Raw genomic sequence first — 21449 nt, forward strand, 5'->3', positions numbered from 1 at the left:
CACCAAACCTGGATAGAGTGTCCTTCCAATGTGCCCCAATAGCACCTATCATTTTAAGGGATCACAGTCAGACTATATCGTAATTTGACTTTTTACTTGACTCTTTCCCACTAGACCAGGGATTGGCAAACTATAGTCCAAGAGTAAATCCAGCCTGCCATTGTTTTTTTAAATAAAGTTTTATTGGAATACCATCATGCCCAATCACCTACATATTGGCCGTGGCTACTTTTACCCTACAGCAGAGGCTGTTTTACCCTGAACAGAGACCAGGCCCCCAAACCTAAGATATTTACTATCTGGCCCTTTAAGAAAAAATGGTCAATCCCTGCACTGGACCGTAAGCCCCTTGAGAACAGGGTTATATTCTCAGCACCTTATGTATCCCAGCACCTAGCAGAATAATTCGTTCATACTAGACATCCAATAAATGTTGTTTAAACAAATAAAGAGTAGGCTCATGAGTGTTCCCTGAATTAAAATCAAGAACAAAGGACAAAGAAACAGAGAGCATCCGATGTGGCAAAATAAACTCTCCAGATTCTCTGTTCCAGCCCCACATCCTATCACTTTTTAGAAAATGAGTAAACACTGGGAACTAACATTAATCTTCCAAGTGTCAAGGCAACTAGAATTTGCCACAGCCCAGTTAGAACAAATTAAGCAACTGTGACACTTACGAAATGCTTTAAAATTACAAAATCACTAAATCCACATCCATTTGCTCTGTAGAATATTTCATTCTCTTTGATTAACAAATCTGACTTAAATGAGGTGCAGACCTTTTCACATAGTATTGTACAGCCTTCAAAAGTACCACGACTGGTACGAATTGCCTCCAAGCTGAGTGGCTATGAGGTAATGTAAGTAAACTGGCTCAGAGCTTCCAGAAGTAAACACACAGTATCTGGGCCGTGGTGATTTTACAGCGTATTAAAAAAAAAAAAATTCTTAAAATACAAGCAAATCTGGAAAGTACAGCATCCCAGCTTGTTTATAACAGCAATTTCAGCTAGTACAGATCCACAATTTATTTGCAAACAGATTAATTAATGTTTCAGCAGCTGTTTGCAGCCAGTCTGTGATCTCGCTGAGCACAGATGACACTTTTTTCCTCTCCTATTCCATAGGGGCGATTTTAGCAATGCTTAGATTAGGTTTTTACTGTATCAGCCCACATGATAAAATCAGTTGAGTCCTGAAGCAGCCAAACTGGCTTTACAAGATCCCCAGGCCGCCCCGTCTCCGGTGGGTCCCCCATGCCACCTTCCCTGGGCTTCCTTTTAATTATGGCCCCAAAATGCCAGTTTGCAAACAGATCTGCAAGATCAAAACCTGACAGTTTTTAAAACTGTTTTCTCCTTCTACTTTTAGGTCTCTCAGGATTGGTATTCAGCAATGTGTACCACCGGGTGTAATAAAAGCAAAAGCTTGAATATTTTTCAGTAACCTGACAGAGAATAAACAAATGGGAGAACAAATGTTGAAGAGTCTACAAGTAACGTGCCGCAGAAGCTAGGTGGATCGCTTCTGACAGAGCAATGAGGCTCTTCTGATTCTATTTCTCTTCTTGAAGGAAAAAGAAACAGAGAAGACAAGACAAAATCCCCAAAGCCTCACTAGGCTAAATTTCCTTATTCTCCTTTGAACAGACTACACAGATTTTGTTGACTAATTGAGATCAATCCCAGTTGTAAATCGCCTAGCTATTCTACAGCTTTAATTAAGCTACCAGAGGGAGCTGTTTATCAATTAACACTTGTTACAAATTATTAGTAATTATATGGACTTTGTGTATATACCATAGCCTGCAAGACCAAAACTGCTTCCCAGTTGTTAGGGAAGCAAACTGAATAGCTAATGGGCTATTTGGGTGAAGGCACCAGCCATCACCATAATTACAGACCTCCTTTTTTGGCAGAAAGATTTAAGGTAAGTTCCAGCACCATCAGCAGCACTTGAATAAACACTGTAAATGTGTCTTTCATCAGGGCTTTACCAGATCACACTCCACTAGTGGACTTTCTAAGACAGACTTCAGGTCTGTATTTACTTTTTGAGTAACAAACATAATGAAGATGGGAGCATTAGGTAAAAGTTGATAATGTATTCAAGCATTAAAGCTACCTATTGCGGTATGCACTGTATTCTGTGATAATTTTAATTGGCTTAATTGAGATGCGCAAGCCTGATTAATGTTTAATTCCTTTATATTAAAAAAAAGAGTCAAGTAGTTCGACATTCCTTCAATTATGTTAGATCTTTCTAGACTTCAAAGGAATGTTACATTAGACAGCCAGATACAGGGCGAACTGATTAAAGAATAAAGACTGCTCATTATAATCTAAGAGTACAAAATTGGTTTGTGTAGCCTTTGAAAGTCAAAATTATGAGCTAAAACTTGAGCTACAGTAATTAACCCAATTTATAGTCATTCTTGCTTATCTATTTGCTTATGATTAGTAATTTAAAATGATCCATGGGATTGATTTACAGATCTAAAACCCATTCAGGGACCCAAAACGTGTTGTTCATGAATCTTAAAAATGTTAGAAGAATAGATTTAGTAGCATTAGTAAACATCTACCAGTCAGTGAAAAACACCAGCACAAAAAGACTTGATGGTCAACTTCATTATTCCAAATGCAAAAAATACTAAAATATTTGTATGATGTAATCTACTTGCAAAAAAATTTAGCTTAACTGCACTTTCTGTGGCTCTCTGGAAAAACAAAGACAATGTAATGATTGTGGATTTCTTAAGGTGATCAACTCAATTTCTCTGATAAATGTGTTTTTTTAAAAGGAATATAGATGAAATTCAAAAATGCAGTGGCATTGGTTTAATGATATGCGCCATGACTACTTCTGTGGAAGTCACCCCTCTCTCTCATGTGCATTTTCCAAAATGTTCTAAATTCACCTCAGGACATGGGATCACAGCAGGTTTTGGGAGAAGTTGGGGCAGGAACCCTTAGGGAATCAGGAGATAACAGGTATGTATCTACCAGAAATAAACATTTGCTAAATTTTAACCATCTCTACCACCTCACTGATACAGGGATATGAAAACCCAAAGCCTTCCAGTTGATCAGGGACACATAGCAATTTGGGGCAGAGAGGAAATGGAACTCACACATTTTTGGGGGCTTCTTTTATCTACAGAAAATACAACCACTTCATTACGACTGAGTCCAGGGACTCCGAGCAAATCACACTTTCTGGGACTTTTATGATATTATGACTTTATGTGTAAGTGAATGAGTGTGTAACAGCATTCCCCAAAGTAGATTTCTTTTTTTTTTTTAAAGATTTTATTTATTTATTTGAGAGAGAGAATGAGAGACAGAGAGCATGAGAGGGAGGAGGGTCAGAGGAAGAAGCAGACTCCCTGCCGAGCAGGGAACCTGATGCGGGACTCGATCCCGGGACTCCAGGATCATGACCTGAGCCGAAGGCAGTCGCTTAACCAACTGAGCCACCCAGGCACCCTCCCCAAAGTAGATTTCAATGGGACACAAATTTACCTAGATGCTCCATGAAAAGGATATTCTGCAGACAAATAAGTTTGGGAAATCTTGCACTATATCCTTTTCTTGTAATCGCAATGCCTGTTAGCATATTAAATGCTCTACATATTTCACTAAAGAACATTTTTAACTGAATATCAATTAATATTAGCCAACATTCTCAGCCCACAGTGGTGTAATAATATGTATCTAAATGGAATACTGATGCTTGCTTTTCCCAGAGTAGTGTTGATCACATATGTCCAAATAAACTTTTCCCTCCCACATGCCTCACTGAGGGAACAAGACCACATGCCACATTAGAAAGCAGGAAGGTTTTATTCTCCTGTTGTTTCTGGCCACTTACTTTGATTTATATTTAGTATTCTATGTAGCACATGTGCTAGACTTCACAAATTTAAGATAGATGTGTGAAATGTGTCACAGGAATTTGGGAGGAAAGAGTGACTCATTTTTAAACTTGGTGAAAATATGAGTCCTAGACATTTTTTTAAGGGCTAACCACACACACAATAGTAATTCCATTCCCGTTGCCCTGTGAACTGAATAAGCAAAAGCTAAGGCCCTACAGATAGAAAGAGAAATGATATAGGGGTATGTGTGCATACGTGCACTAGCTGTATCTGCTGACAGAGACTAGAAGAAATGGCATCTCAATGTCAATGAACACCCCTAGCACCCAGATCTTGGTTTCTAAGTGCCATTCCTCACCAAAGGGAATTAGGGCTCCATGAAGAAACAATCAGTTCCAGGGCTGGGATGGGATATGTACAAGGTGAGCCTAGAACATCTTGCTATACCAAGGAGTGAGGAGCATTCAAAGACTAGTAAGGACAGGTTGGAAGGACACAGAAGTCAGCTTCCAAGTGCTCTCTTTTAGCTAAATCTAGGTTGATTTAAACATCAAAATAAATACAGTAACAAATTATAACCCATAGAATGTAAGAGTATGTGAAACCATACAAATATCAATCAATCAGAAGGGAAAGCTTTTCTTTCTTATTTTTTGGGGGATGGGGAAGGCAGAAAGCTTTTCTTTAAAGTAAAATGCCAACTAATGAACATAGAAGGAATAATGAAATCAAAGTCACCATTTGACAACTACCATGGCAATACTTGTTTCAGGAAAGAATCATTAATGAATACTAATTAGTGGGCTCTACCTAGATGAGAAAAAAGATATCTGCATAGTCTCAAAGTATTTCCCTATAAGATACTTATTAACAAAGGAGAAACAGTAACTTTATGGTGGAGAAATCTGACCAAGTGATCAAAATGGACATTACCATTAATGAGACGTTACCGTCAATGTATCTGACATCAAGTGCCTCCCAATATGAGGTACTGAGAGGGAGACAACATTATCTTGGTCATTTTCCGGTCCAAAATGTATAATCAGAATCCACATGACGAAATTCCAAACAAACTCAAAATGAGGGACTTTCCAAAACAAAAAAAAAAGACTAGCTTGTACTCTTCAAAAATATCAAAGTCATGGGGCACCTGGGTGACTCAGATGGTTAAGCATCTGCCTTCAGCTCAGGTAACAATCCCAGCATCCTGGGATCGAGCCCCACATCGGGCTCCCTGCTTGGCGGGGAGCCTGCTTCTCCCTCTCCCTCTAACACTCCCCCTGCTTGTGCTCTCTCGCTCTCTTGCTCTGTCAAATAAATATTTAAAAAAAATAAAAAACAAAACAAAAAATTTCAAAGTCATGACAAAGAAAAACTATTCCAGATTAAAGAAAACTAAAAAGTCATGACAACTAAATGCAAGTAGTAATCTTGGATCGGATCTTGAACCAGAATTTTTTTCCTTTTTGCCATAAAGGATGTTAATAGGATAATTGACAAAATTTGAATAGGGTTTCTTGATTATGTAATAATACTCTATTGATGTTAATTTCCTGATTTTGAATTACAGGATAGTTAAGATAGTAGCATTGTTTTTAGGAAATACACGCTGAAATACATAGGAGTAAAGCTGCATGCCTGTGACTTACTTTCCATGATTCAGAAAAATGTGTGAGTGTGTGTGCGTGTGTGCATGGAAAGACAATGAAGAAACATGATAAAAATGTTAACATTTGAAGAATCTGGATAAAGGATGTGTAAAAATGTACTGTTTTACAATTTTTCTATAAATCTGAAATTATTTCAAAACTCAAAATGAAATGAAGGGGGAAAAAGTTATGGTCCTGACAAGGGAATGTTGGGAAAGAAGCCCTGAGATTCGTATGCTCAGCCAGCTACATGCAAGGCTGTTCAGTTGGATTCTCCAGGGATGTGTCCCCTGCTACTTGAAGGTTGTCCTAGCTGCTGGCCTCTAAAGCCATCTTCCCATCTGCCCTCCCAACCTCACCCCCACCAAGCCCATGTCCAAGTGACTGCTACAGGACCTAAATCAACCCCCAAAATATCTCTGCACTTTCTTCAAAAAATACTTATTTATAGGTATGTACACCCAGGGCCACATGGCAATCCCAATTGCTACTTGTGAGACAAGGAAAATGAGGGCAGTATAAAACTGCAGGTGAGCAAAGAGCAAAGGTCTTAGACTAATGGCTAGAAGAAAAAGGAAAGTCTTTGAGACTACCCCAAAACCAAAAAATTACTCTCTCCCTTTCAAAAGGCCACTGTGTTTTATAATGTGTCTTATTACAGCAACAGCAGGCTGGGAAAACATGCAAACAAAAGGAACCTGCACGAAGGATACAAGATGGCGGTTGCATGGAATAGCTAAGAAAATGGACACAGAAAAAAAAATAGGCACCAAAAAAATTGGAAATAGCAAAGTTTTGCCATTGGGATCTTTTGAGTGCTCAGCGCAACAAGCTAACAATATCAGGGAATTAATGATGGAGACCTCTGCTCAAAGCACAGATAGCACAGACTTCTAGGATTAAATAACACAGACCTCTGGGATTGAATAATCTCCAGCTCCCTCCCCTTCCCACGTGTATCTTCATAGACTGAGTTACACACACCCCACTGAGAATACAGATTTTTTGAGGTATTAAGCCTTTATAAGTACTCAGCAAATTTAAAGTTTATTATATATTTTCCTGGCAGTGAAATCTCTTTCTCCAACTATGAATGGTTACTGGGTAAGGGCAGAATGTTGCTTATTAAGCAGATATCCCCAGAATCACAAGGAAGGAATAACAGTATGATCCCTAAGACTCGTGCCAAGACCTCAAGGAAAAGTACAGCTGGAATGAGAACAACATCGCTATGATAAGAAATCAGAATCAAATTGAATTTAACCAGGGAAAGTTTGGGGCTATACGGCAGCCAGAAGAAGAAAATTTTCCCTTAAAAGTGGTTTCTCGTTCTGGTTTTGCTACTAAACCTTTGTAAGGTCTTGAATGGGTCATCAAAACATTCTGAACTTCAACTCCTCTGGCCACTGAATGGAGAACTGTATACGGAAGGACAGGAGAGGGAGGAGGCCAATTAGGAGTCTGTTGTTCTCATCCAGGTGAGGACTAACAGCAGCTTGGGCCAGAGTGGTGACGGCGCAGTTGTCAAGTGAGGGAGCTGAGCCAAAGTCTGCTCCCTCCAGAGAGCCTACGCGTGTATCTGTAGCACCTTCTTCAACTAAAGGCAAGAGGAAAATTAAGCCTACGCCTTAGGCTCTCTAAGCTGTTAATATCAACTGATTCATTCACTCAGCATCTGGCAATAGGATTCATTATACTAGGGGCCAAGAGCTGTGGTAGCTGATAGGACCTATACCGTGGTGGGTAAGAGAGAGGTCATCTCTCCACCCAAGGAGTTCACAGCCCAGCTGTGCACAGAGACAAGCAAATGAGCAACTACAGCGTAGTAAGAGAAAGCTGTGGTGGGGGAGGTCAGGATTTGGGATCACAAATGAGGTCCAAGCAACTTGATCTTGGGAGAATCAGAGAAGATGTGCTGGAAGAGGTGACGTGTAGGCTGAGATCTAAAGAATGGAAATGAATTGCCCAGTAAAGAGAAGTGGGCAGGAGAGGGGAAGGGAAGATCTGTGGGCGGACAGAGCAGGTGTAAAGGCTCCAAGAAGAGAGAGAGATGGCAAAGTGCAGGAGCTGAAGATAGTCTGGGTGGAGAGGAGCGTGGAAAGGAGGGGTGAGGAGGCAGGGGCCTTATAACTCAAGTTCAGGAGTTGGGTCTGTATCCTGAAGGCAAGAAGGAAGGCCTGAAAAGTTTTAGCAGGAAAGGAACAGTTACTTGTTCATTTAACAAATAACTGAGCATCTACCATGTGCCAAAGAGTGTTCTAAATGCTGGGGAATTCGCAGCTACACATGATCAGATTAATGTAGAGAATAATTACTCTACTAAATGGAGAACTGGGTATAGAAGGGCAAGAAGAGAGAAGGGGGTGGCATTTAAGAACTTATTTCTGTTTATTAGATGAGGACCAACACAGGCATCCCTCATTTCATTGTGCTTCGCTTTATTGTGCTTCACAGATACTTTTTAACAAATGGGAGGTTTGTGGCAATTCTGTGTCAAGCAAGTCTATCCTCCCCATTTTCCCAATAGCATTTGCTCACTTCATATGTCTATGTCACATTTTAGTAATTCCTGCAATATTTCAAACTTTTCATCTTTATCATATTTGCTGTGGTGGTCTGTGATCAGTGATTATAACTTGCCAATAGCTCAGATGATGGTTAGCATTTTCTAAACGAGAGGATGTTTTGATTAAGATATGTACTTTTTTTAGACATAAAGCTACTGCACACTTAACGGAGAGTAATGTAGTGTAAACATAACTTACATGCACTGGGAAACCAAAAAAAAAAGCATTTGACTCACTTGATTGCAATATCGGCTTATTGCAGTGGTCTGGGCCCGAACCAGCAAGATCTCCAAGGTATGCCGGTAGTAACTTGGGCCAGGGTGGCGACAGGGTAGGTGACCATGTGGAAAACTTGGACTTCAAGAGGGAGAGGCTCCCCTAGCCAGGAGTTCTGACTGCTGTGCCTAACAAGATAAGAAAGTTTGGTGATAAATAGCATTTAGCATGCTACACACTTCATCTCTGAGGAGCGCAGACGCTTCAAGCCTCCTCGGGAAGCATTAAATTATTGCTTTGACATGGAGCCCTTCATCAGGTACTTTACTAGATTCATCCGTCCTTACCCAGACAAACCATTAATAAAAGTACATGAAATCAGAGAGAAAATCAGTCTGCCAGCATAACCAGTCTCCCCCTCCATGTACAAAAGTAAATACAACTCAGAAAAATGTCTGCTAAACATAACCTTTTTCTAAGTCACCAGAAATATCGTTGGCAGCTGCTGGTGACAACTTACTTCATTACATTCTAATGATGTAAACTGCTCCCTCAGGATGATTTAGCTTGCTGCAGACAAAATGCTTATTGCTTCTTTACTCGTGTAGAACACAAATGATTGCTGAGGAACTCGAGCCCAATAGTCAGGATTTCAAGCCAACCTCACAGATATTCTAGGGAGGACAGAGGCGGTTTAACAGGAATGCCTTTCAAGGTCCAAATCACTGCCGCGTTGCATTCTACACGTGCAGGCTATTAATCCGGGTCTCCTTCTGAAGCCTGGGCCTTGGGAAGCCCGGGGGATTTCCTGGCATGGTTCCAACCCTTCCCCAGCCAGAACTGGGTAATCAATACATTCATTAGCTAGGGCTGCTGTGGGTAGCTTGTGGGAGTAAATGCCCGCATGAAGCCCGCACGCCGCCTCCAGCTGGTGGGTAGCTTGAAGGCAGTGATTTCTAAAGACCTGCCGGAGACCAGGTGCTTCAGAATTTTCTGAGGTGATTGTTAAAAACATGGATTTGGGCGCCTGGGTGGCTCAGCTGGTTAAGCGACTGCCTTCGGCTCAGGTCATGATCCCAGGGTCCTGGGATCGAGTCCCGCATCGGGCTCCCTGCTCTGCGGGGAGCCTGCTTCTCCCTCTCCCACTCCCCCTGCTTGTGTTCCCTCTCTCGCTGTGTCTCTCTCTGTCAAATAAATAAATAAAATCTTTAAAAAAAAAACAAAAACAAAAAAAACATGGATTTGCTGGAACTACCTGAGACCAACGGAGTCAGAACCTCTGGAAGTACGACCCGGGCATCTGTACATTTAACAAGATCCCGGGGGAATGCGAGATGCAGCCAGGTTTGTCCGCATCTTTAAGGGACCACCTGAGTGAGACCAGGTACATCGAGCTAGTCCGTGTAGCCCACAGAAACAAAAGCATCCTGCTCAGGGGTGTTCACCAGACACCATGTGTAAGCACCTCTTAGGACTCTGGTTCCAGCTTGGGCCCTGCGCTCCAGACCTGCTCTCCTCTTGGTTCCATCTGTGAGACGCCAGGTAACTTACTTAACCTTTCTCGGCCTCCATTTTCTCAACTACAAAAGAGGGATATCACAACTGACTGGACTGTTATAGGAATTTTATTTTATTATTTTTAAAGATTTTATTTATTTGACAGAGAGAGAGACCGCGAGAGAGGGAACACAAGCAGGGGGAGTGGGAGAGGGAGAAGCAGGCCTCCCGCAGAGCAAGGAGCCCGATGCGGGGCTCGATCCCAGGACCCTGGGATCATGACCTGAGCCAAAGGCAGACACTTAACGACTGAGCCACCCAGGCGCCCCATGGATTGTTATAGGAATTCTAAAAGTTAATACACGTAAGTACCTGACACATACTAAGCAATCAATATCTATTAGCTATTTTTCGTTTTTTCTGGCTTTCTTCCGGTCTCACCTCTCCTTTCTTACTGGACACCTGATCTTTGGTTTCTCCTCTAAACCCCATACATCTTCCTCCATCCCACCCTCAAATTTGCAAACCTCCAGATTCTGAATGGGAGCTTGCCTGAAGGCTCTAGTCCTACTACGTCTGTCCTCCTTAGAGCCACAAAACAGTCTCTGATGCCTGTGAGGCAGGATTCTTCCCCTGAGTGTCACTTTGCACCAGGGAGCCAGAATGGTCTGGCACTGCAGACAAGTGGAAACGCAAGGTGACACTCTTTATCTACCCTGGTACGTGGGAACGTGGGAGTCTGTCCTATTGCCGGCCCAGAAGTGAACTGACTGCTAACACGAGGGGGAGCGCCATGGGATTAATAAGTACCACTGAAGAATAACCCCATCTGGGCCAGGCTCTATGCTAAGGGCTTCATACGAAAGCACCTGTGAGATAGGTACTACTCTTCCCAATTTATTTTTGAAAAAAATGAGGCTTGGGGCGCCTGGGTGACTCAGTCAAGTGTCTGCCTTCTTTCTGCTCAGCGGGGAGCCTGCTTCTCCCTCTCCTTCTCCTGCTCCCCCTGCTTGTGCGCTCGCCCGCTCTCTTGCTGTCAAATAAATAAATAAAATCTTTAAAAATAAAAGAAAAAGAAAAAAACTGAGGCTGGTAGAGGTTATGAAACTTGCCCAAGTTCACAGAGGTAGCAGCCAGGATCCTAATATATGTAGCCAGATTCCAGCGTTTTTGTTTTTGTTTTTGTTTTTTAACCATTACACTAGGAATCTCCTAGAGAGCTTGGAATATATATATATTTTTAATCAGAAAGTATTTGGCATTCCACATGGAAACCTTGCTGCCTCAGACCAGCATTAGCCCAAGTCACATCTCCTTACCCATGAGAGAAAATGTGCTATAAGATAAATACCAGGAAGATGAGATATAGGTGGGTGATTTGGAGTAAAGGTACTTAAACTCTCTGAACCCCATTTTTCATTGTTAATAAAACAGGGAAAATAATACCTACTTCTCATGGTTGTAGATGAAGATTAAATTAGATAATAAATGTAGAAATGCCTTAATGTGATAAATTACAACTGTTAGCAGCTACAATGATTCATTCCACTAATATTTATTCAATACTATGTTCTAACCGATAGAAACTGTGAAACTGTGTAGTCACAGCTGTGCCTATCAATGAGGCATTTAGAGTCTAATAAAAAGACAATCAGAAAATAAAGTAGTGGGGTACCTGGGTGGCTGAGTCGGTTAAGCGTCTGACTCTTGATTTCCGCTCAGGTCATGGTCTCAGGGTCATGAGATTGAGCCCCGGGTCGGGATCTGCGCTGGGTGTGGAGTCTGCTTGAGTCTGTCCATCTGTCTCTCTCTCTCTATTGCTTTTCCCCTCCCCCAACCCCCACTGTCTCTGTACTCTAAAAAAAAAAAGAAAGTAGGAAGTGCCAAAACAGAGGATATATATGCCGCAACAAGGACATGCAGGTAGAATGCCTACTCCTGACCTATAGGGGTGAGGAGGGCTTCTTGGAAAAGGGGAAACCTATATCAGGACCTGGAATGCGCTAGGGAAAGAAAGTGGGAAGAGATGATGGGAAGGTAAAAGACAGAGATGTCTACTAGCATTTTGGTTGGATGTTGGTGCCTTTTCCTGGTGTAAGAAACATTGAAAGAAATCATATTTGGAAGAAATGATAGTAAGTTGTTTTAGATATTAAGGACCTGAGGTCCCTGTGGCTAGAGAGAGCTGTCCACTAGGCAGCTGGATAAAAGGATCTGGAGCTCAAGAGATTGATTTTGCAGGAAGCTATAGATTTGGAAGTCATTAGCATGTACATAATACTTGAAAGCGTAAGTTATACAGAGTAAGAAGAAACAAGATGGTCTAGTTCAGGTAGAAAAAAAGTTATGAAAGGCTTTGGATTCTCCTTTTTTCTGCTTTCACATGGACCTCATTCCATCAAGTGTCTTATCCTCTTTTACTTGTTTTCTTAACCTCTCCCTTGCTAATTATTCTTCCAAAGGGCAATTAAATATACTAAGTCTCTATTACCAAAAAAACAAATAGCTTTTTCTGCCCCCTAATTCTCTCTAGTTTCAGTCCCATTTACCCCCTCTCCTTCAGAGCTGAACTTCTCTAAAGGGAAATCTACAATGGGGACTCTCCTGTTCCCCCCTTGCCATTCACTTCTCAACCCACCCCAGCCTGTCTGCTGCCCCTGTCTCTCTAGTGAAGCACTCTTATCAAGGCCCCTAAGAGCCTATTTGTGGCTAAATCCAAAAGATACATCTTTACCTTTATCTTACTTGACTTCTCCATCATTTTAGAGATTGGAAATGTCCATTCACCCTCTTGTTTGGAATGCACTCGTGCCCTGGCTCCCTTAACATGACACTTCCTTGCTTGTCCTCTCCCCCCTCTGACTGCTCTCCCCACCCCACCCCCATCCCTGTGATGGCCTCTTCCTTCTCCATGCCTCTCAGACCTTGCCATTCCTCAGGATGCTTTCCTGGGCCCTTTTCTTATTGCACAAACACATTCCCTCCCTTTCCCCAAACCTGATATTTTAATCCATGCCCATGTTACTAGCTAGGATAGACATAACCTCAACTTTTTTTAACAGACAAGAAAGAAAAAAAGGATAACAGAAGCCAGGAGTAATTTTTTACATTGGGTCGCAAAAAGTTACACCTACGTGATGGTTTATATTTTCTCTGAAAAGTAACAGGCACAGGCATCTGCTGAACATGTGGGAGAAGGTGGTAGGGTCCGAGATATTAGGAAAGAAGTCTTGAAATAGTTGTTGTGGAGGACTGGAAAGAAGATTAAGTAGAGAAACATAAATGGATAACTGAGAAATGCTGAGGTTCTAGTTACAGCTGGAAAGGATGGTTTTTAAAGGTCTCCAATCTGTTTATGACTTCCTCTAGCAATCTAAATACAAGCATGGAGAAAGCCACAAATGGTTTGATCCAAGGTGGAATTTTCCAGGTGGGCTCTACAGAACCTACAAAAGGATAATAAAGGAGTTAAAGATAACAAGAGAGTGGCAAAGTGTTGATCTATGGATGTCTAAGCTGAGAAAAGAGAAAAGTTTAAATAGGAGGGATCAGAGAATGAAAATCTTGATAAGTTTTGGGGTGCCTGGCTGGTTCAGTCAGAAGATCATGCAACTCCTGATCTTGGGGTCATGAGCTTGAACCCCACATTGGGTATAGAGATTACTTAAATAAATAAAACTTAAAGAAAAAAAGAAAATCTTAAGTTTGAAGGAACAGCTGTAACTGACCATAACTGAACAAGCAAACTGGGAAGACTGGTGAGTCTGGTCAGAGAGTTGGATCATGAATCTTATTGTATCAGAGTTGGGACAGTTCTAGATGATGACAAAGCCCAGAATATGGCCATGGTAGTGGCTGAAGATGAATACAGAGGATGGTCATTAGAGATGAAAGGTAAGTTCATACCTGTGTAGGTGCCCAATTAAAATGATGCTTCTGCAAATTCATCATTGCCCAACTCAGAAGTATTGTAGGCTTCTTCTGTGCTCTTTCCTGAAGCATTTCTATTATTGCCCTTATTCCACTGTGTCTACTTAGTATGGTCTCTGTTTATCCTCTACTTGTCTGTGAGCTCTTCAGTGAAAGGTGTCAGATTGTCTTCTTCCCACCCACCACAGTACACAAGGTCAATTAGCAAACAATACTGAATGCATAATTAGTAAAAAATTGTTTCAATGTGACTTCAAGCATGGGCCTCTTTCTCTAATTCCTGGCATATTTCACTGTTTTTATCCAAAAATAAAGATAACTATGCATTTCTTGTGTATTCATTGCTTTTTTACTGATAAAATATTTTTTTCTCAATAACTTATTTTCTAAAGCTTTAGAGATGCAACCATGATCTTTATTTTTCCCTCAATATTCCTTTATCACTTTTCCTCACATCAGAACCATGCCAAGGGTTTGGCTAATGTGGAAATGCAATCTTCAGATAGATCCTTCATGATATAGAATCATCATTTCATTCCATGAATGATTTATTAGTTGCCTACCATATGTCAGGCGGGCCGGTAACAAGGCTCCGGGGATGGAACAGTGAACAAGACGAGTATTTCCCTCAGTAAGATGTAGAGACAGGGGGCGCCCGGGTGGCTCAGTCGTTAAGCGTCTGCCTTCGGCCCGGGTCATGATCCCAGGGTCCTGGGATCGAGCCCCACATGGGGCTCCCTGCTCAGCGGGAAGCCTGCTTCTCCCTCTCCCCTACTTGTGTTCCCTCTCTCACTGTGTTTCTGTCAAATAAAATATTAAAAAAAAAAAAAAGATGTAGAGACAGGTGAGGAAGCAGGATGATGGCCCAGCAATGGCTGTATCCGTCAACTGACATTGCAATAACCAACAGGCCCCAAAATCTTTGTGGCTAAAAGGCTACAAAAGTTTCTCTCTCCATCATGGGTCTCCATGGCAGATGTCATCCACATCGTGCTTCACCATTGTACCTCCGTTATCAACACGTGCTTTCAGAATTGCCACAGCCGAGGAAAAGCGAGAAGGATGTGAGCACAGGATAACTGTCAGTCTGCTCACAAATCAACCAAATCGAACCATATGGCCACACCTAACTTCAAGGAGGTGAGAAGGTGCGATTCTCTCAGATGCTCAAAAGTCAAGAAACGGTTACATTAAACAGTGGAAGCAGTACGGCCACAGTGGCAATGCGGAAAGACAGAGGCCATGACAGGTACGAGGGTATTATCAGAGTTCTTGAAGACCTCTAGGAGTCATGGAAGACTTAACGGGGGACATAACATTTAAGCAGACATGCAGAAGATAAATAAGAATTTAGTAAGTTGAACCGACAGCAAAGGGAGGCAGAAGGAACCGTTTATATAAAGAAAGCATGGGAAGTCTATCCCCCTCTCCTGGTCCTGCTCATGCTACAAAAGTGTCAGCCAATGACATGGATGTAAATGGTGAAGTAAGAAGAATCAGGGCTGGAGGAATCCGTAATAAGCCCTAGACACACACATACACATACTCATACAATCATATATAAAAAATGGAGAGATGTAGAATGGCTAATATCAAAAATACAAGAATCAACTCTTGGTGAGGATGTGGAGAGAAAAAAAGGAACCCTCATGCACTGTTAGTGGGAATGCAAACTGGTACAGCTACTGTGGAAAACAGTATGAAGGTTCCTCAAAAAGCCAAAAACAGAACTACCCTGGGGCACCTGGCTGGCTTAGTCAGTAGAGCACGCGACCCTTGATCTTGGGGTTGTGAGTTCAAACCCTACATTTGGTGTAAAGTTTAGTTAAAAAAATAGAATTACCCTATGATCCAGTAATCACACTCCTGGGTATTTACCCAAAGAATACAAAAACACTAATTCAAAGGGAGGCATGATATGGAAGTAACCCAAGGGTCCAGAGATTGATGAATGGATAGAGAAGATGTGGTGTATATATATACACATACATACACACACACACACACACAAGAATATTGTTCAGCCATACAAAAGAATGAAATCTTGCCACTTGCAATGACACGCATGGATCTAGAGAGTGTAATGCTAAGCGAAATGTCAGTCAGAGAAAGACAAATACCATGTGATTCTACTCACATGTGGAATTTAAGAAACAAATGAATAAATAAAAGACACACACACAAAAAAACAGACTCTAGCTATAGAGAACAAACTGATGGTTACCAGAGGGGAGGTGGGTGGCGGGATGGATGAAAAAGGCAAAGGGGATTAAGAGTATACTTACCATGATGAGCACTGAGTCATGTATAGAACTGTTGAATCCCTTTATTGCACATCTGAAACTAATACAACATGTATTAGTATGTTTACTGGAATTTAAAAATTTTTTTAAATTTAATAGGTGCCCCTGAAGTTTTGATGATAATGCCTTCCCTCACTACCCTCTAGGGACAAAAACACCATGATGTACAAAGGAATTCCAAAGTTTCAAACAAAGTTCCATGGAGTCCACTGACAGGGACAAAACTACTTCCCTAGCAACTGGGTCCAAGATAGAGAAGTAATGAGCTGATTATATATCCCAACCTATGTCTCCTGATATCCCCCACCCGAGAGCATCTGTTCTCCTGTACTCTGGGGCCAACCTCAAATGGTTACTCTGAGGATCCAATAGCTCGAAGCTCACAGTTGCTTAGCACATAGTAAGACCCTCAATGAAGTCAGCTCTTACTCTGTGGCCCACACTGAATTAGGCACTCTTCGTAAGCTATATACTTTCAAACCTCCCCAGTTGGTAAGAACTATCATCTCCATTTTACAGATGAGAAAACTATGAATGACGGTATTATATCCCCAAGGATACACCGCTAATAGTGACAGGAGCCAAGAATTAAAGCTAGGATGGTCTTAATTTAAATGCTGCTTAAATGGTGTTTAAATTACTACCAACAGAGGTAGAACTGCCGAGTTCATTTAGAATGAGGATACTGTATTTGACTGAAATTTTCTTTATACAGGTATATACATATAAAGCAGTAAGCAAGTATAAACCGTGAGCCAGTCATAAAGCCCAGTCAACACTGTGTGTAGTGATGGTGACCCTCTGGCATAGACATCAAAAGACATGGTTCAAGTCTTCCAGTTTAATTTTTAAGTGTCCTTCTCATAATTCCATGACCCCACCAAATTTTTATAGTTGGCTGGAAGCAACTCAACTCTTAGAATCCCATATCTCTTTCACTCATCTGAACACACTTGTTAGTGCAGATTAGAACTTGTTAAAGATTAATTCTTAAAGCATCCTCAAGCTTCTTTTCCAACAAAGGAAACATCAATTATAGGCTCACACATAAACTTTGCCCCTTTCTTGAATACTTGCTGCCCTTTATAAATCTTAGATTTCTTCCCCTTGAGTATTCGTTCAAAGGAGAGGTTTTATTGCCTCCAGGGGTTGTTAAACTGATTGCAATACTGCCTACTTAGAGCAGTTCAGTGGGAATTATGCTGGTTCGATGCTGTCAGACCTAGAATATAGCTGTCAAATAGCATTACAAGTAAAACACCCTTGATAAGAAATAATGACCAAATGTCAATCTGCTTTTCACTACCCTTACTACAGACTTGTGCCACACACACACACAAAAAGCAATGTTTTACACATTATAGTAATAGCACATTTCTGATATTTCAGTTAAAATTCTAGCAGTGTTTTCAAGGACAAAAAAAAAATCGTTCCAAACGCAATCTGGGCTCAAAAATTGATGGAGACTTTTTCCTTTTAATGAAGTATTTGGCCATCGGTTTCAAAACTAACAAACTTTATTAATGCAAGTTAATGTGACACGTCTTAAACCATTTTTATACGTCAACTACATTTCGATTTAAAAAAAATTTGTTTCATCATTCATTCATCCCACTGAAATCTGTTGAATTTCTAGGAGTGTGGCATTGTGCTGGATGGTTATCAGGGTACACACATAACGTTCCTTATAAACCACTTTAATGGGTCTAGATTTAATCCTGCCAGCAACTGGGAGTAAATGATCAGATCTGATCTTTAGAAAGACTAATTTGGTTATAGTATCATTCTCTCTCTTCTCTGTCCTTTTTCTTTATAGCACTGATCATAATTCATAATCGCATATAGGTTTATACCCAACTTCCAACTAAATTATAAATCTATGATATCCGGGATCATGTCTATTTTATTCATTATTGTATACATAGAGCCCAGTACAGTTACTGGTATAGAAGCCATTTGGTAATTATTTGCAAGATAAAGTGACTAAACACATGTATTGCAAGGGTTTGGCACCGTATTTTAAAAGATCAGTAAGACTGTTGTAGTTTATGGACAGTTCATGGGAACCTAAAATAAGGTAGTGATATTGTGCCAAAATAAGACTTGAATATATGTTTAATATTATATGAGGATGACATAGAAAAATGTCTAGAATAACTCAGAAGTATCTAATTTGACCTAATGAATACTGCTATATCCAAGTCAAAAAAGAAGTATGTAAGAGTAAATGACCATTGGGCGCCTGGGTGGCTCAGTTGGTTAAGCGACTGCCTTTGGCTGAGGTCATGATCCTGGAGTCCCTGGAATCGAGTCCCACATCGGGCTCCCGGCTCAGCGGGAAGCCTGCTTCTCCCTCTCCCACTCCCCCTGCTTGTGTTCTTGCTCTCGCTGTCTCTGTCTCTGTCAAATAAATAAATAAAATCTTAAAAAAAAAAAAAAAAGAGTAAATGACCATTTATCAGCTATGTCCTGATGAAATATTTCTAAATTTTAGGTATTATACAAGATTCAGTAGATACAAATAAAACATAGTATGTAGCCCCATAAAAAGGTGTCTATTATATCATTTTAAAATAATTTTGGGGGGGCGCTTGGGTGACTCAATCGTTAAGCATCTGTCTTCAGCTTAGGTCATGATCCCACGGTCCTGGGATCAAGCCCTGCATCGGGCTCCCTGCTCAGCAGGGAGCCTGCTTCTCCCTCTCCCACTCCCCCTGCTTGTGTTCCCTCTCTCGCTGTATCTCTCTCTCTGTCAAATAAATAAATAAATAATCTAAAAAGTAGGGCGCCTGGGTGGCTCAGTTGGTTAAGCGACTGCCTTCGGCTCAGGTCATGATCCTGGAGTCCCTGGATCGAGTCCCGCATCGGGCTCCCTGCTCGGCAGGGAGTCTGCTTCTCCCTCTGACCCTCCCCCCTCTCATGCGCTTGCTCTCTCTCATTCTCTCTCTCTCAAATAAATAAAATCTTTAAAAAAAATTTAAAAAGTAAATAAAATAATTTTGGGGGCGCCTAGGTGGCTCAGTCGGTTAAGTGTCTGATTTGGCTCAGATCATGATCTCAGGGTCCTGGGATCAAGCCCTGCATCGGGCTCCCCACTCAGTGGGGAGTCTGCTTGTCCTCTCCCTCTGCCCCTCCCCCTGCTGTGCCCTCTCTCTCAAATAAATAAAATCTTTTAAAAAAATAAAAAATAAAATAATTTTTAAAGCACAAATAATGATTTAATTAGTGATTTAATCCATTTAATCAATTAATGATTCAGTATCACACTGATAAACAATCCTTTCCCCTTTGACCACACCCCCAGTTCCATCCTCACCATCAAGGAAAATTATTTTTAATCTGAAAGAATAGAGTACAAGTTCACTAATAACTTTTCAAATCATTTCCTTTACTGAAAAAGGTTATTATGTCAGTACAATATCATAATGTCCTAGATCTCAGAAAGATACTTGATTTGGTTTCCCAAACATTATTCACTTCCCCTTCATCCATTCTTTACTATACATGTCATTCCACTGCTCAGAAACCTTTAACGGATCCCCCACTGAATTTAAAATTACATTCAAATTCAGTAGCTTTTCAATCCCAGCTTTGAATCCTACCTGCCTTTCTAATTTATTTCACATACATGGCCAATATCACCCTAGGAGCCGGGTTTGGTTTCTTCCCCATCATAAGAAAATTAGTCTCATCACACCTTGACCATGTTTTTTGGTCTTTGACCAAAGAATAGACTGGTTGCTGTTTCACCAGACCTATTTCTCAGGGGCCTTTGCTATTTCTAAAAGCCAAATTGACCCCCCCACACTCCCGCCCAAGAGTAAAATTTTTCCACTACTGAAAAAGGTCACTGTGATGGTTCATTTTATGTATCAACTTGAGTAATATAATTACCAACAACAAAAAGTGCAACAGGCTCCAGAGGAAATTCTAAAGGAGGTGTTCTATAAATAACGTTAAGGATAATCTCATTAGAATAGGGGTTACATTTCCAAGATGACCACTTTGAAGGGACTTACGTGTACTGAAGTTTCCTTTACAGTGGCTAAAACACTGGTTTCTTTTCTTCAGAATTCCCACTGGATTCTTAAAGTCTTTATTTTCCTTTTTAACAAGGCTTTTATTAAACATAGATGGTTGGCTCGAGGTTGACACATTCTTCTTTTTCTCATTTCAATTAATATTTACATTATTTAAGGTACCTTTCAAATAGTTGAAACACAAATAACAAAAATCAATATATTAAGCAAAAGATTTTAATGTGTTCAATCTTCCCTATAAACAAACCAGAATGGAACAAAAAATTTTATTATGAGTCTTACAGAGTTTTTTCAACAGGACATTAAGAAATAAAAAATTTTTTAAAGATTTTATTTATTTACTTGTGAGAGAGAGTGCACGCACAGAGGAAGAGGGAGAAGCAGACCCCCACTGAGCAGGGAGCCCGACACAAAGAACCCTGGGATCATGACCTGAGCTGAAGGCAGATGCTTAACTGACTGAGCCACCCAGGTCCCCCAAATTGTTTTTAACTCTGATGTCACTGCTGAATTTATTTTCCAAAATTAAAACTCTAAAATAATTAAGTATTCCTACTTTTTTGTTTTATGACTTCTAATCTGAAGACAAGAATATTACCAAATAAGAAAAATATTTTTAACTGCAAAATAAGGCGTAAAATATAGGAAACTTTGCTGTATGTTAATGGAAATGCTATTCTCTTGAAGAAAAAATAATATACGTCAACCTTCCGTCATGTTTCCTAGCCTCTCTTGAACATTCTACATAACAGAATAAAAAGAATACAGAACTAAGGAGAGCATGAGACATAAAAATCTCAAAGGTTTTTAAAAATAAAAGGTTTTAAACATAATTTAGACAAAGTGTTATTGTTGATTAAAGCAAATTACTTTCCTCTTCACAGGAAATGAAATGCATAGCTTAAAAAAAAAAAAAAAAAGTTCCAGATCAGGCACTCACAGTTGCTCTCAGCTGTAGGTCTCTTGTCTCACTCTGAGTGTGCTGGGTCCATTACAACTGAATGGTTTGGGGTTATTTAAGTTTATTTAAGTCATCTCTACACCCAACATGGAGCTGAAACTCATGACCCAGAGATCAAGAGTTACATGCTCTACCGACTGAGCCAGCCAGGATCCCCAAGATCTGCTCTACAATCTTTTTCTAATCTCTGGTCAGCAACCTTCCCAAGCTCCACACATTTATACTTTTAATCAGAAAGCCTGTAAATGACCCCTGCCCCAACATTCTTGGAAGATGGGGGAGTGGGGTTGAAAGGTAGGGAACCACCAGACGTTGAAAATCCTTGTTTCCTCTCTCCCCTGGTTTATATAAATTTGAGCCCATCCTCCCCATCAACTCTGAGACTGATCCCTGCATGTTCTCC

Source organism: Mirounga leonina, unplaced genomic scaffold, assembly GCF_011800145.1.
Source record: "Mirounga leonina isolate KUSES-001 unplaced genomic scaffold, KU_Mleo_1.0 Mir_173, whole genome shotgun sequence".
In the NCBI taxonomy this organism is placed as follows: Eukaryota; Metazoa; Chordata; class Mammalia; order Carnivora; family Phocidae; genus Mirounga; species Mirounga leonina.